This window comes from Ruditapes philippinarum, unplaced genomic scaffold (genome assembly GCF_026571515.1).
Source record: "Ruditapes philippinarum isolate M1 unplaced genomic scaffold, ASM2657151v2 ctg1054_1_1_1_1, whole genome shotgun sequence".
NCBI lineage: Eukaryota > Metazoa > Mollusca > Bivalvia > Venerida > Veneridae > Ruditapes > Ruditapes philippinarum.
In genome coordinates this window covers 186,082-202,045 of record NW_026863137.1, presented here as the reverse complement: position 1 = coordinate 202,045, position 15,964 = coordinate 186,082, and positions in this window count along the sequence as shown.

The window sequence follows — 15,964 nt, the reverse complement described above, 5'->3', positions numbered from 1 at the left end:
AATTTAAAACTTCACCATTTTCGTGTCAAATGTTGAATTCTGCTTAAGCCGGTGCTAGGGGGCGTGGACGGTAGTTTGCACTTACCAATACCGTCCATGAACAGGCTCAATCAAACCGAGCCTGCAATATTTTACAAATTTGCCGTGTTGGGCTTTCTTTAGGGATTCTGTTTATCCCTATTTCAGTCTAATGTGCGTACAAGCGATGGGATCTCATCAATACGAACGCCAGATGATACATCTTTACGCAATCAATTCAACTAAATGAGTTCAGGATTTTAAATTCACTAAACCACGATTTTTTCTTTAAAAATAAACTTCAAGAATTTATTATTTAAACTTCAAGGAAAAATGGTTTTAACTTCAAAAGTGAGTTCAACTTCACGAATGCACGTTTTCAAAACAAACAATTAAAATTTTAGAAATAGAGATAAACAGAATCTCTAAAGAAAGCCCAACACGGCAAAATTGTCAAATGTTGCAGGCTCGCAAGTTACCGTCAATGCCCCCTAGCACCGGCTTAAGCAGAATTCAACATTTAAACACGAAAATTGTGAAATTTTGAATTTAAAAACATCCGCAGATGTGTTCATACGGCGGTTATCATCGAGCCTTCAATGTGACACAGTAGTGTCATTCCATGAAAAGCGGCGTAACACGAATCCAACTTCACGAATTCAACATATTGCGTTCAATATTTCAACCTCTCGGGTGCAGCTTCTAGAATTCCAAATTAAAGCCTAATGAATGATGAACCAAATAAACGTTTAAAGTAAAGTTTAATAGTGGAACTGCATAAATTCAACATCATTAGCACACGCTTTCAAATTAACAATTTCAATTCATGAATTCACAATTTCAACATGACGAATTCAAGAACATGAATTCAAGACTTCAGCTTTATTAATTTAACATGTTTATGATTTTAGCTTCATGGACACAATATTTCAGTTTCCCGATTTCATCATCATGTATTCACGATTTCAACTTCATGAATTAAACTTCACAAACTCACGTGTGCAAACCTTAGATTTGAACGAATCCATCTTCAAAAAATTATCTGTAAGTGAGCAGGATTGAAACTAATATGAATTTGCCTCGTGACGTCAGCGGCAGTCTTGTACTGTAATTTTGTCTGAAACTTGTTGTTGGAATAAGACACATTATATCGAGTCCAGAGCTCTTCATTTCAACAAGCATATGTGTTACACATTTCTTGTTAAACTTGTTGCACTTTATATTCTTAAGAATTTTGATATTTTCAAAAGATACATATATTGTTTTAATTTTTTGTCAAACGTTTCAGTAGATGAAAAGATGAAAATTTTTGGAAACATACAAAGGATAAGCATCCTAAAATTGTCGTGTATTTTCTGAATGAGATTTGAACTGTTGTTGACAATAATGCAATAAATACAGTCATTGATTTGGTCTTGTAAAATATCTATATGTTACATATGTTTCATGAAAATATGTTTCAACTATGCATATTTTGTAAATCATAGCAAAATATTCATATGACTGTGTTTCTGTTGATAATGTGCAGCTAGATTCCCTTAATTTATAAAGTGTTGAATACCTCACAACAGCAGGTGTCAAGTGCTGTATGGCATCTGTAAACAGTTACCCCGTACTTTACTTCAGCGTTGTTATATTTTTCTGGTCCTTCGGGATCATTGTCATGATGCCAGAACTATTTAGTGTTAAGAATTGAGCGGGCGTGAGGGATGTTGCACTGATTCATTATCCCTAGTGTACAGACTCAATCAAACCGAGTCCGCAATGTTCCTTGAATATGGATATTTCCATACACTCAGGCATTATTTTCAACCAGGTTTGCATAGTAGTTAGACCTTTTGTCTGTTTGATAATATTTTATAAACGTACTATTGCGTTACATATGTGCACGCGTATAATTAAGTTTGTGATTTTAACCTTTATGTACTAGAGTTGCTTAGACCATCAGATAACATCAGCGTATTTCAATTAGTACTTACTATCTGTGACAATTAATCAAGTAAATTAATTGCCACATGCACAGATAAGAACAAAATTATATGAAATAATTATGTTCCAATATCAATGTTACACATCTATTCGTGAGCACTCTGATTACAGTGTATCACATTACACGTTTAATCAATAATTTCTTACAACATTTTCCATACGATGATTTTCAAAATGTAGAAGCCAATTAAATGTCATTATGGTGTTGTTTGAAAATCTAATTTTAATATATTTTTATGTATTTTTATCATAGCTTTTGTTTGTATAAAACCTGTTGCCTTGTACTGCATACTTATATTTAATTTTTTATTTCACTACCATAATTTATGTAAATATAATGATGGATTTTAAAACCTTTCACGAAGTTCAACGGTTTCTTAGATAAAACATTTGTGTTGCATTTCGGAGAGTTGCTATAGCGTAACATTTTAAATGCTCGTACCACTACTAAATGCACTACTAGGAACAGGAAAGATGGTTTTGGCTAGCCTCGGGTGTTTAAAACTTAAAGCAACACCAGCGGTAAGACTCACCTCACCTGCTGAAGCTAAGAAATGTATAGACTCTAATAATTTGATCCCGTTTATTCGCCCTTACTATCAAGCAGGTATGAACATTGGCTGTAATTCTGATGCCTCGCCCCCTTATCGGCTACCCCTCAGCCACGAGGGGTAAACAATTCAAATAACTATCTATTGTCTACATAAAGATTATAAAAACGTTTCCGGTATATCAAATTATTGATGTGTTACTTAACATTGTGGACGTAATGTGTTTCGTGTAACATCAATGATTTGTTTTTGCTGAATTAATTTAAGGCTGTCAAATCATTGACATTACTGTTAATTCGTTTAAAGATTGATTTCGGATTTAATAGTGTGTTGTCTGAAATAATTCACTAAAATTCGAGATTATTTCTATCACAAAATATTCTTATATTTGACATTCAAATATGGATTTGACCTTGAGGCATGGGCTTTGCACATCGCCTTCTTGATATGATTATTTGGACAAAGAGTAAAAACAAAACTTTCATGAGGATTTAGGGTGCGGACAAGACATTTCTGACATTTGAATTTGGGATATTGACGTTGGACAGTCACAAGGGTGGCATTTCTTCTGCACAATATCTTGTGGACATTTGAGCCAAGTTTGAAGAACTATTGTACACTGGACTCACTGGAGACTGAAGCTGATCTACAACATATAAGTAAATACTTCAAAGGTATAGAAGTATATGTAAACAATACTAGTTAGTAAATTTATAGTGTTTTATTGGTCCTTTATAGACCAGATCAGAAATTATCAATTGGTGTTTATTACAACGTGCAAACTTATCATTGTGCTGATGTTAATTGCCCAACACGTAACATCCAATTTTTTATTTTACAAAACTACTAATTTAAGAACCTATAGATAAAACCTTAATGTAAATATTCATCGTAATGGATTACTGGTCTTCAATCTCAGCCAGTATAAAAGCCAGTTAATATGACGTTTTATGTAACAAATCTTAGCGTTATTTGGATAAATGCCTGACGAAGAATAAGGAGAATATAAAAGATAGCACTTTATCCAACTTTCACATGAATAAAATAGATTTATGGTCTATAGAGGGATGGTTACACTTTCCATAAGCCACGAAAATTATTTATTTTAGTTTGGAAATGACCATATATAACATCTTGAAGGATATTTATGGGTAACTACAATATACATCTGATCACCTATGTGGTCGTACGATAATTATTTATGTGCATTAAGCGTCAGAGTATATACTTAACAATTAATTCGGGGTGTACTGACGTGCTATAGAGTAGTTCGCAAACATCCACGCCATACCTTAGTACAATAAATTTACAAAGATTTTTTTTAAATGAAGATACCAAATCTTTGACATCATATTAAATTTAACGGCATAGAGGAAACTGAAATAATAAAAAAATCTGAAAATGAATTTATAATAATAAAAACGCGCTGTTTTGATTGCGTGACTAAAATAAATATACCAATATAATATTGATGATAATGTATTCTCATCAAAATGACGTATTAAAACAATACATATTATTAAATGATGTCTACAACTGATTCAGACAATCATCAGTCATATCGGTGATAAAATACTGTCGGCAAACTGTCGCCATAGTTATATAATGTTTTGATTCTTTCCACGAGACATGCTAATACAGAAAACATGAATTTGGTATGTCTATAAGCATTTAAATGAATCACTGACATTAATGATATAACTTTGACTAATTCCCTTACGTGCAGCTTTATTTAAATTCTTTTAATGAAACTCAAAATTATACTACTGGTATTAAGTATTTTTTTCATGGTGTTGAACAGCCCGCGTGAATTCTGGATCAATACAGGGCGAAAAACTTTATTCCATAATGCAATGTATATGACCACTCTCGGTTATAGGTTTGGCGACGTTATTAAAGTTATAAACTGCTCATGATTTGACGCGTGACATTTATGCTCTCTTTTTCCTCATATATTCGAATTTGTTCGAATGTGCATTAAACAAGCCGCAAATATGTTTCTGTACAGGTTCAGTTCGCATGTTCAGAGATAACTTTCAATACACAAAAACGCTTGTTCAAGGAGACTTCAAGCATTTTTGATTGCAAACTTATGATTCAATAATATGGCATGCATATTTGTATCGGACACTAACTAGTCATTTATGATAGTAATAGCAATATTTAGGCAATAATAGCTAGCTGTCTACCCGTATATTCAATATGAAATATATATATACGAGGGGTTATCCAAAAATTCGTGGACTTTTGAAATATGTCTTGACCCACAACGTGTATTGTAATAAATTTTTATCAGCACACCTTGTAGAATATTATCAACACATTTTGCAAGGAACAGATAACTGTGTCAATGAATGATGATTTTATATTGCTTTTAAATAAGCACATCCCGGTGCAAGGTAGAAAAGCGCAGTAAGTCATCATATATTTCTCGACAAAAAAAACCTAAAAAATTAACGTAGAACACTCGCTTAACATCGCTTTCTTCTGTGACGTTATTTAAGAAATTCTTTAAAATAATGGACGTAATTTCTGTTAATTTTTGTTGATATAGCTACAAACGCGAGACGCCGATATTGTGTACAACGGGAAAATGACGAACACGCGGTAAGTAGAAAATCGCGCGATCATTAGATTTTGCTGTAATCATAAAACAACACGAAGATTTCAAGTTCCATTTGAAATGTTTTTAATTGCAAATGTGTGTGAATAAGACTTAAATTTGCTGACATATTATATCGTATTATGTTCATTCAATGTATTTTTTCTCTTGTTTCCATGCTGATGATGCAAAGCGCAAGAATAGATGTCTCTGACGACCAATCCTTCCTACATGGTGGAAAATGTGAGAAAATATTTCGATCTAGAATTGGTTTAACAACGTCATTTGGCATGACATGATATAACATCATACACATCTGACACGTGTCAAAAAGACTTGTTTACCAACAAACATTCGTTAAATGAACATATGAAAAAACACTTGCACATAAGGCACCTCTGTTCGGTTTCATTAACCCTTGTCTACTAAAACAATATGAAAGGAGTACCCATGTAGATATTTCGCAAGCATTATTGCAGACACGAGCGGGTACCTGAGTGGAACTATTGACGTTCGTTCCGTAAGTTATTAATATAATGTAATTATTATAGTTACGTGCATTTGTGAGACCATGCGTTGTACTGATATGATGTATAAGCCGAATTTTGTTTGAAATTATTTAGACGATTTACGTTCAGTAACATGTTTATCTGTTCGCAACACGCACTTAACTTTCCTTCCGACAATCATCAGTCTCAAATTATTACTTCCGTGTGTCATCTGGGACAGTATATCACAGGACACTATGACATGATCGATTATAATAATTTAAGCAAAATGTATATTCGATATGGTTACAATACTGTGGAATAATTTTCTTAAAGATTCTTTTGAGAACGAATACAAATTGTTATACTTTTTGTTCTACATATGTTTGCAATTGAAAACCCGTGACACTTACTCTGATTTTTTTTTAAATCAGTCAGTAAGTCAATTATAAATATATTTCTTATTGTTAATGATCAACAAAATCAATAAACAAAATAATTTCTAAGTCGGTAGAAAAGAGTTGCTTACTTTGAGCACACAAAAGTGTTGTTTTTTATGTTTATGCCAGGTATGAATTATTGAATAAACATCTTAACGAAATTTGAAAATTCCATGTCAAAAAATGTTTAGCAGCAAATATGGAAACTTGTATTTTTCATAAAAATGCACCACGAGCTGTCTTAAACTGAATAATATCTTCTTGAAGATAACAAATGATACAATATGTAGGCCTTATAATCTCTGTATAAAACTAAAGTTCTGTCGCGGTCAGAATGTCATCATGAATCATACAGAAGCTGCTTTTTAAATACATGGAATTGTTATTGTTAATGTAACATTTTAATGTATATACATGTACTTAATTCGACAATTGAGATACTTTCCCTTATATTCGAAATTTGCTCCGAGCAATGGATTTTTTTGTTTTGCTTTGGCTTACATAAAGAGAAACAATATAAAACTTTGCATAAATGCTAAGTAGCATATAGAGGTCGTTGTTTTGTCTTTGGGCCAATTCGATTATGTTGAAGATACGTGTATTGGAATAATTAAATATCATCCATTTTGTTGAGAGAAGCTTTTATGTAGCTGTGATTTCGCCTCAGAAGAAAAGGAAAAATCTTGACGTTGCCAACATTGATATATGAAATAATACTTTATCATGCAAAGATCAAAGATATAATAAAACAAGTCTTTATGACACGTGTCACATGTGAATGATGTTATATCATGTGATGTCAAATGACGTGTTAAATCAATTCAAGATCGAAATATGTTCTCACATTTTCCACCATGTAGGAAAGATTCATCGTCAGAGGCATCCATTCTTGCATCATCAGCATGGAAACAGGAGAAAAAATACATTGAATTAACATAATATGTCAGCAAATTTAAGTCTTATTCACACACATTTGCAATTAAATACATTTCATATGAAACTTGAAATTATCGTGTTGTTTTATGATATAGATACACGCATACACAAGTCGCATGTATAAATATACATTCGTGAAATTTTATATCTCTGTTCGTCTGCTAATTTTTATCAAATGTTTTCGTAGGTGTCATTCCCAAATTACAGCAAAATTTAAAAAAAAAACGATCGCGCGATTTTCTACTTACCGCGTTTTCGTTATTAATCTTTCCCGTTGTAAACAGTATCGGCGTATGATGGACATGATCGATAATAGGAATTTGAGCGAAATGTATATTCAAATGGTTACAATACTGTGGAAGATTCTTGAAGATTTCTTTTTTTTTTTTTTTTTTTTTTTGAGAACGAATATAAATTATTATATTTTTTGTTCTAACAGATGTTTGCAATTGAAAACCTGTGACACTTCAAAAGTGTTGCTTTTTATTTTTATGCCAGGTATGAGGTATTCAACAAACATCTGAAAGAAATGCAAAAATATCATGTAAAAAAACTGTTTAGCAACAAATATGGCAAACTTGTATTTTTCATAAAAATGCACCACGAGCTGTCTTAAACTGAATAATATCTTCTTGAAGATAACAAATGATACAATATGTAGGCTTTATAATCTCTGTATAAAAATATAGTTCTGTCGCGGTCAGAATGTCATCTTGAATCATACAGAAGCTGATTTTTAAATACATGGAATTGTTAATGTTAATGTAAAATTTTAATATATATATACATGTACTTAATCCGACAACTGAGATACTTTCCCTTATATTCGAATTTGCTCCGAGCAATAAATGTTTTGTTTTGCTTTGGCTTACATAAAGAGAAACAATATAAAACACTGCATAAATACTAAGTAGCATATATAGGTCATGTTATTTTGTCTTTGGGCCAATTCGATTATGTTGTAGATGCGTGTATTGGAATTATTAAATATCATCCAATTTGTTGAGAGAAGCTTTTATGTAGCTGTGATTATTTCAGTTCATAACGAAATAGTATTTTATATCTACCACACAACACATAACACCTGCTTGAGTGAGAGTATCCGCATTCTGCAATAACCCAGGAAAACAATAAAAAATTGATAAAACAATAAAAGAAATTACAGATTAAGCAATAATGTATTATCAGCGTTAGTCATGTGTGACTTTAAAACCTTTACAACAATAAAAACGACTAACCGTTTGTTTATTTATTATAACAAGTGAAAAGGGTAAATTCTTCAGTAATTTATTGATTCATAGATAAAACAGTTATGGCATTGTCAGCAAAACGTAGTAATTTCAATAGCTTAAAATCATCTGTTACTATTCTGTATGTTTTATTTGTGTATGACATGAATTACATAGAAGGCATTTATAATCCTCGGTTGTAAATGTTTTGAATCGACTGGGAAACATACTAAAAATGACCGTCTTCAACCTTTCAAAAATCTTATGTATTTTCTGACTAACATTGGAATCATTTTTTTACTGATATTGATTGTTCGTTATTTTTACTTTATATTTTTGTTTTCTTTTATGTGTTCTTATGTTATTTTCATTTCGACCTTTTATCCGTTTGAGGCACACTTTTTGCGGTGTTTGGGAGGCTAAAATGTCTTCTTTAAAAAAATTCTGGTTATAGTTCGACATAGCAAGAATAGATGTTGATACTACTGTAATAATTACAGTCATTGATTAAGAAATTGTCTTTTTAAATATCTTAATGTGAAATACGTTCAATGAAAGTATGGTTTATCTATCAATATTTTGTAAATAGCGAAATATCGTATTTGCGTTGATACTGTGCAGGTAGATTCCATCAATTTTTAAAGTTTTGAATACTTCAAAATATTTTCTTTATTACTTACTTGATCATCGGCTAAAATGACAACCTGGCCATGATTATTACGTACAATGAATGAGCTCATGGAAATTCAGGTGTTCTGCTTAGATACCCGATCGTGACTGAAATAATGCCTTCAACAGTAAATCTGAAAAGTAAGATGTTACGTTACCTTTAACAGTGTAGCCAAACAACAAAAAGTAGTATAATAAACTGAAGTTTTTTCCTTAACTATTGATGGTTCCATAACGACATTATATTCAATCAGGCTTTTCTAGCATAGTGGTTAGTCGTATTAACTGCTCGATGATATTTTATATTTTTTACATATATACGCGTATAATTAAGTTTTCGTTGTGATTATAACCTTTATGTACTGGAGCTAAATTGAAGACAATTGATTTGCCAGGTCATCAGATAACATGAGAAGTATTCCACGTAGTACTAATTATCTGTAAAAATCGTGTATATCTTGTTTCAAATTAATTGCTACATACAATGATTAGAAACATTGAAATAAATTAATTATGTTCGAATATCAATGTTACGAATCTACTCTTGTAATAATTTGATAACAGTATATTATTATGTGAACATAATTATGAAATATTTAAAAACCTTTGATGAAGTTCAACGGTTTTCTTAGCTTAAACATTTTTACTTTGCACTTCGATGTTGCAAAAGGATAGCAATTGAAATACTACCTACAAATCATAAATTTTGTATTGATATTATTCTAATGACACAGTAGTAAACTACCTGCTGTTTGGGAATTAGAAGCTGACATAAATTAAAAACCGTACTTTGATTTATAAAGCAAGATAATTGGTGAAACTGTGTATGTAGGTAAATAACGGAACAAAAAGTAGAAACATTATATTAAGTACTAATTTTTCACTTTGTTGTTATATTAAATGATTTGGCGCAAGGATTTAAATTACAAGAAATAAAATACATTATAGTTAGGTTGGAAACTTGTATGTACATGCAAATATATAACACTCTTAAACAATAAAAAATAAGTTTGTATATTTGTTTAGATCTGTGACACAAACACCCAAAAAGTTATATACCGAAACAAGAATGATAAGTTTGCCTAACATCGGGTGCTACAAACTTAAAGCAACACCAGGGGTTAAAACTACCTCACTTACTGGAGCTAAGAAATGCATAGACTCGAGTAATTCATTCCCGTTTAGAGGCCTCCTACTATCATGAAGGGATAGACGGTGACCCTATTTCTGATGCATCACCATTCAAAGGTCAGTCTGGCCTCAATAGATAGATAATAAATTTAACTATCTATTATATATTAACTATATAAAGATCATGAAACTGCTGTCTGTATATTAAAGTGACAGTATGCCCATCCAAGGCTATATAGTGAGTGAACTGGCGAAGGTCAAAATAAGTTTTCATTTTGCCATAATTCCTTTTAATTTAATAATCAAGCTCACATAAACAATCCAAACGAAATTTCTGTAAATATCCATTAGAATTTACCTATAACGCTAAGTTAATAAAAAGAGTGGGGCAGTCTTTTTATATTTTAGCCAGATTTATAATTTTATCCTAAACATTTTCCAATATCAAATGTTGGTCAAAAACCATTTTGACAGTCAATCTTTTGAAATATAAAGTCTATTCAGCTCAACTTGACTATGAAAATATAAGCATAATGTCACTTTTAAGTATTGATAAAAGTTGTGCAAGTAATATGTTTCTAATAGCATCATTGATTTCTTTCAGCAGAATTAATTTAAGAATGAGAATAACGTGTTGTCAAATTATTGCTGTTAATTCGTTTTATCGTAAATTGTTCTTAGGTTTGTATGGCACCATATTGCTAACATTTGAAAAATTGTTTAGCTGAGCTATGTGACGTTCAATGTGTTCTATTGCTGCCCCTTGAGGGGTATCAGTTATATATATATATACAAAAAACATACACATAAAATGTGAATTCAGTATAGTAACTCAATTTAAATAATATACACTTTTCTAGCTTGTTTTCAAGAATAAAACGTTTTAAATCTAATGTATAACAATTACTACAATATCAATAATACGCAAATATAATGCTTGCGTAACGAAAACAGTTTTCTTTCAGGTTATACTGTTATACTCTATACCCACTCTGCTCTCTGCAATGAGATATGAAATTTCATTTTCTATTTCAATTTTATTCTGTTTAATTAGTTTAATTTCTATTGATGATTTTTATATTTGCACATAAGTTGAGAAATAAAACATTGAGTTTATCAATCTAAATTGAAAACGGGTAATATCTTAAGTGTGATACATAGTCAAGGGAGGCGACTATTGCAAGACGTGCAACATTTCTTCGCCAGTTATACTATTCTAACATAAGTGATAAATCATAACCCACGCAACGCAGATGGGATTATTTTCTTAAATAAACAACGTCATACAAGCAACGGAGCTCATTAACATGCAAACAGCTGTGCACACATAGATTCTACAGTCTGATTCAAGATATTCTGTCTTCCGAAATTTATATCTCATGTTTGTCTTTACCATACTGATACTGTTTTTCCTTTCGAAACGAACGTGAATGTATCTGTTAATTCTTTTAGAAAACTTGAATTACATTTTTATATAAGATTTTCGGCTGATGTGCTAAAATATTAAATGTTAAGGAAGGATAGTTTAATGAGAATTTAATGATATATGAATGGGCGTTAAACATGCATATGCATTTAAAAATTGTATGACATTGGTTACAACCTCATTAAAAATACCAGTTACACCTAGCAAAACCATTGTGTTACACGGTTCATCAGAATCTATGTTCGCTGATGACGAAGGGATATAGACTTGTCTTTGTCCTTCCGGATAGCCGATTGTTCAGAACGCCCGCCCGTCGGTACATTATTGCAAAACTGAAAGATGCAATTTTGGAGTTTCTGTTATTTGTTTGTGGCATTTTCTAAAACAAGAGCGATCAATGATCACATGACTGTGCTAATTAAGCAGTTGTATTGAGGGGTGATCCCTATATGTCTCTGCTTCTTTGAAGCATGTGGCACCTACCTAAAAGGCAAGAATATATATTAGCTATCTATTGCATAATTTGTGAGGTTTTACCTTTAAAAAACTTGTATACTTACGTTTTTTCCTATTGGACATAACACTATTTAATATTGCTTCTAGTGCAAAAAAGTATTGGGGGATCATCAGGGAGATTCACATTTTATATAGGAAAACACAAGAGAATTGCGATGTCTAACAATCATATTCATTTAGAGAGGTTGCCTTTTCTATTGTTTCATACTTACAATCTGTCCTTGGCATTGCTCAAAGATACAGAAAAAACGAAATTTTAAAGCTAGATCGATCCCAATTTTAGGATCTTATGTTCAAAGACAATTTTTGTTTTGTTTTGTAAAATATTTTATTAACTGATACATGCTCGTATAACTTATACAAACAGTATTATTTAATACATCAGAATTAATAAATGTACATAAATTTCATTTGTTCTTGGACTAATTGGTTTGTAAATTTGATAATTTGAGTACAAACATGCTTTTACATTTGAATTTCTTATATAAATGTTTCTTAAACAAATGATCAAAATACATCAAATAATGTAAATAAAATGTTTGTAGGTTATCACACTCATTTTCTGTGTACTTTAATAATTCCCTGAGGAGTACAATATTAGGAAACTACAATCGAGTTATTTGTATCATTTGATTTGGCGCAGATATCATCCATTCAAAGAATCGAAATTGCTGGCAAATAGTAGAGACCATCACACAGACGTGTCCATATTGCTTTCCTAAAATGTTCCCTGGTAAGATTAATTGCTATACCTACGAATACATTTCTTATGTCGTTTTTATAAAGTGTGTCACGGTTCAGAACTGTTCACTATTTAGGGGAGAAGATGTGTAAGCGGCCGGATAGCTCAGTCGGTAGAGCCACGGAACGGTATTCTGAAGGTCCCGGGTTCGAGTCCCGGTCAGGCTGCACATTTTTCTCACCCTGTGACAAGTGTGTTTTAACTCGCACAATATCAACCACCGCAAGTGTGACATTTTACTTTCGAAAAGAATGTAAATATAAATTCTAGATGCGATTTCTGTTTTCATTTGATATAATGGAACACGAATGTAACAAAAGAAATAATAATGTAAAACTGAATATTAAAATTTCATATCGTTACTGCGTTCATTATTTAAATGCACACTTGTAACAAATTCATGCCTCATCTAAAATTGAAATATAATTCCGATCCAATGCACCTAAAACAGACATATACACTATTGATAAGCATTTAAAAACAAAATTATGAAACATTAAATACAGTGTTGTTTTTATTCGTAACGTGGAAAAAAACTATACTGTAGAATTAGTAATTTACAATAACAGAGATTATAGGTACATGAATGAAATTTAAGATATATCTCATTACATTGTAACCAAATTTTAATCTCACATCAATCGGAAATGCCCGGTGAAAATGATATCTTTATTTTGATTTTGTAATATGCTCAAGACTTCAACACCTATCTAAGTTTATTTAAATAAAAAAAGTTTTAACTACAGAATCGGTATTTATCATTATAATTCATGAAATAGTTTCAAAGAAAAATAAAACCGAAAAAGAACCTCTATATTCAGAACAATTGTTGATGTTAAAAATAGTTTGTTATTGAAAACAATTACTGCAAGAAAAAAAACAAATTGTCTTCACCAAAGTCATATTTATAGGCAAATCTTTTGGGATGATTTAAGGTTAGCCATGTACCTTATCATGATGATTAATAATAGTACATGTATGTTGAATTGCAAAATTATTGATAAAAAACCACCTTATGTCATTCTGATTTTGAAATATATACATGTTATGCACTTCAATTCGGGTGCCTTCTTTTCTTTATTGATCAATCTTATGTAAATATGTGTTATTCATGATTTCTCAATTTTAAATTGTCTTACAAAATAAATTATATAATAAACTTATAATTTCTATATTTCTTTAATTTTCTTCTTTAATGAATGCCGCTGTTGATCTTTGTTCTAATATATTTTATAAAGTGATACGTGTTTACTATGCCAACATGATAACATAAGCATTATTTGAATAGAATGCTTGCGTAAACGCATGTAGCAGATTCTCTTCTAAGATGCAACACCAGCACAATAACCGCTTATTCAACTCCTTAAAACTAGTTTAGCTGCGTTTATACGCAACAAATACACATATAGAGTAATAACAGTTATATAGGTCATGTCATGCAGACATTAAGTCTAGTCAGCCTTATCGATTACGATTTAGATGCGTTTATAGTAATACATTCAAATATCATCTATCCTATTTAGTAAATTGATTGTGTGTAGTTATGAGTGATTCGGTTATAATAAAGTAAAGAAAGAAATTAAATCGACTGATTGATCGCCGAATTTAATCTTGATTATTAATAATATTATAACTGCAAAGTATAGAACAAATGTCAGTGCAGAAATGTAACATAACAGGTGGATCATTTAGTTACAACTCACAAAATTTGACTGCTCGTATTTCCCTTGAATGTATTATTACATAAAACTGATATAATTGTCATATTATACATTATCCCTGATTGATTTTTTCATGTACATGCATATATTGCTATCCATGTTTTTTTCCCATCTGTTGGCCATTGTGTACGGTTATGTGTTATACTAATGTTATTCTAAAAAACCGTGACGAAGTAATAAAAAAGAAAAAAGTTTATCTTCGCTAGATGATAGTAATAGAAAACCTGCTATGGGAATCAACACTGTTCTGACATGGTTTTTTTTTCAAATATAAACATTGCCTTTCTTTTATTGATAGACTCAAATATAAACAAATCATATACTAATAACTTGTCCTTCAGACAATCACCAGTCTTAAATTATTACGTCTGTGTGTCATCCGGAACAGTATATCACAGAACGCTATGACTTGATCGATAAAAGAAATTTGAGCAAAATGTATATTCGAAATGGTTACAACACTCCGGAACTATTTTTCTAACTTTTTTGTTTGCAGTTAATGTTTTTGTTCTACAAATATTCATATTTGAAAACACGTGACATGCACTCTGATAACTTTTCAAAACAACCAGTAAGTCTATAATTAATATTTTTCATATCGATTATGATCAACAAAGACAATAAAAAACTCATTTTATAAGTCGGTAGAAAGAAATGCTTACTTTGATCAAATTTCACAACTCTACATTTTTATGCCAAGTATGAAATATTGAATACATATCTTAAATAAATTTAAATTTACCATGTCAAATACTGTATGGCAACACATATGACAAACTTGAATTATAAATGCATCACGTGCTGTCTTGGAACTGAATAACATTTTCTCTAAGGTAACAAATGTTACAGTACGAATGTATATGTATAAAAATAAAGTTTTGTCCTTTCAAAACTATCATCTTGAATATGATCAGTATACAGAAGCTCAATTTAAATACATGGAAATATTATTATAATATACATAATTATATTGTGATATATATTTCATAGATGCTCCAAATTTGCCAAGTGACATAGTTTTCCCTGTATTCTTAATTTGATCTGAAGCAATGGAAATTTGGGCATACATTTAAGATATACAACAAATACATACTAGCATAAAAGCTTAGTAACATATATAGGTCATGTAATAAAGTATATTATCAGGTTGTAAATGCGTGTATTGATATCATTAAATATCACCCAATCTATTGACAGAGACTTTTATGTAGGTATGATTGCGCCTCAGAAACAGGGAAAACTCTCGACTTTGCCAACAAATTATATACAAGATATATAGATCGGTTAGTTTAAATCGTTCAGATACAGCAAAACTATAAGTAAGCTTTACGAAAATGATGCCATGTGCTAGAATAAAAAATGCCTTTTATACCAATTTCATTTTAGTCAGATTTACGTTAGATAATTTAATTAATATTTATATAATAATTAAAAACAAGAAAATGTGTCAATGTCATGGTAATTTATAAAAACTTGGAACAAAAAAAGAAAAAGTTTTATATAATC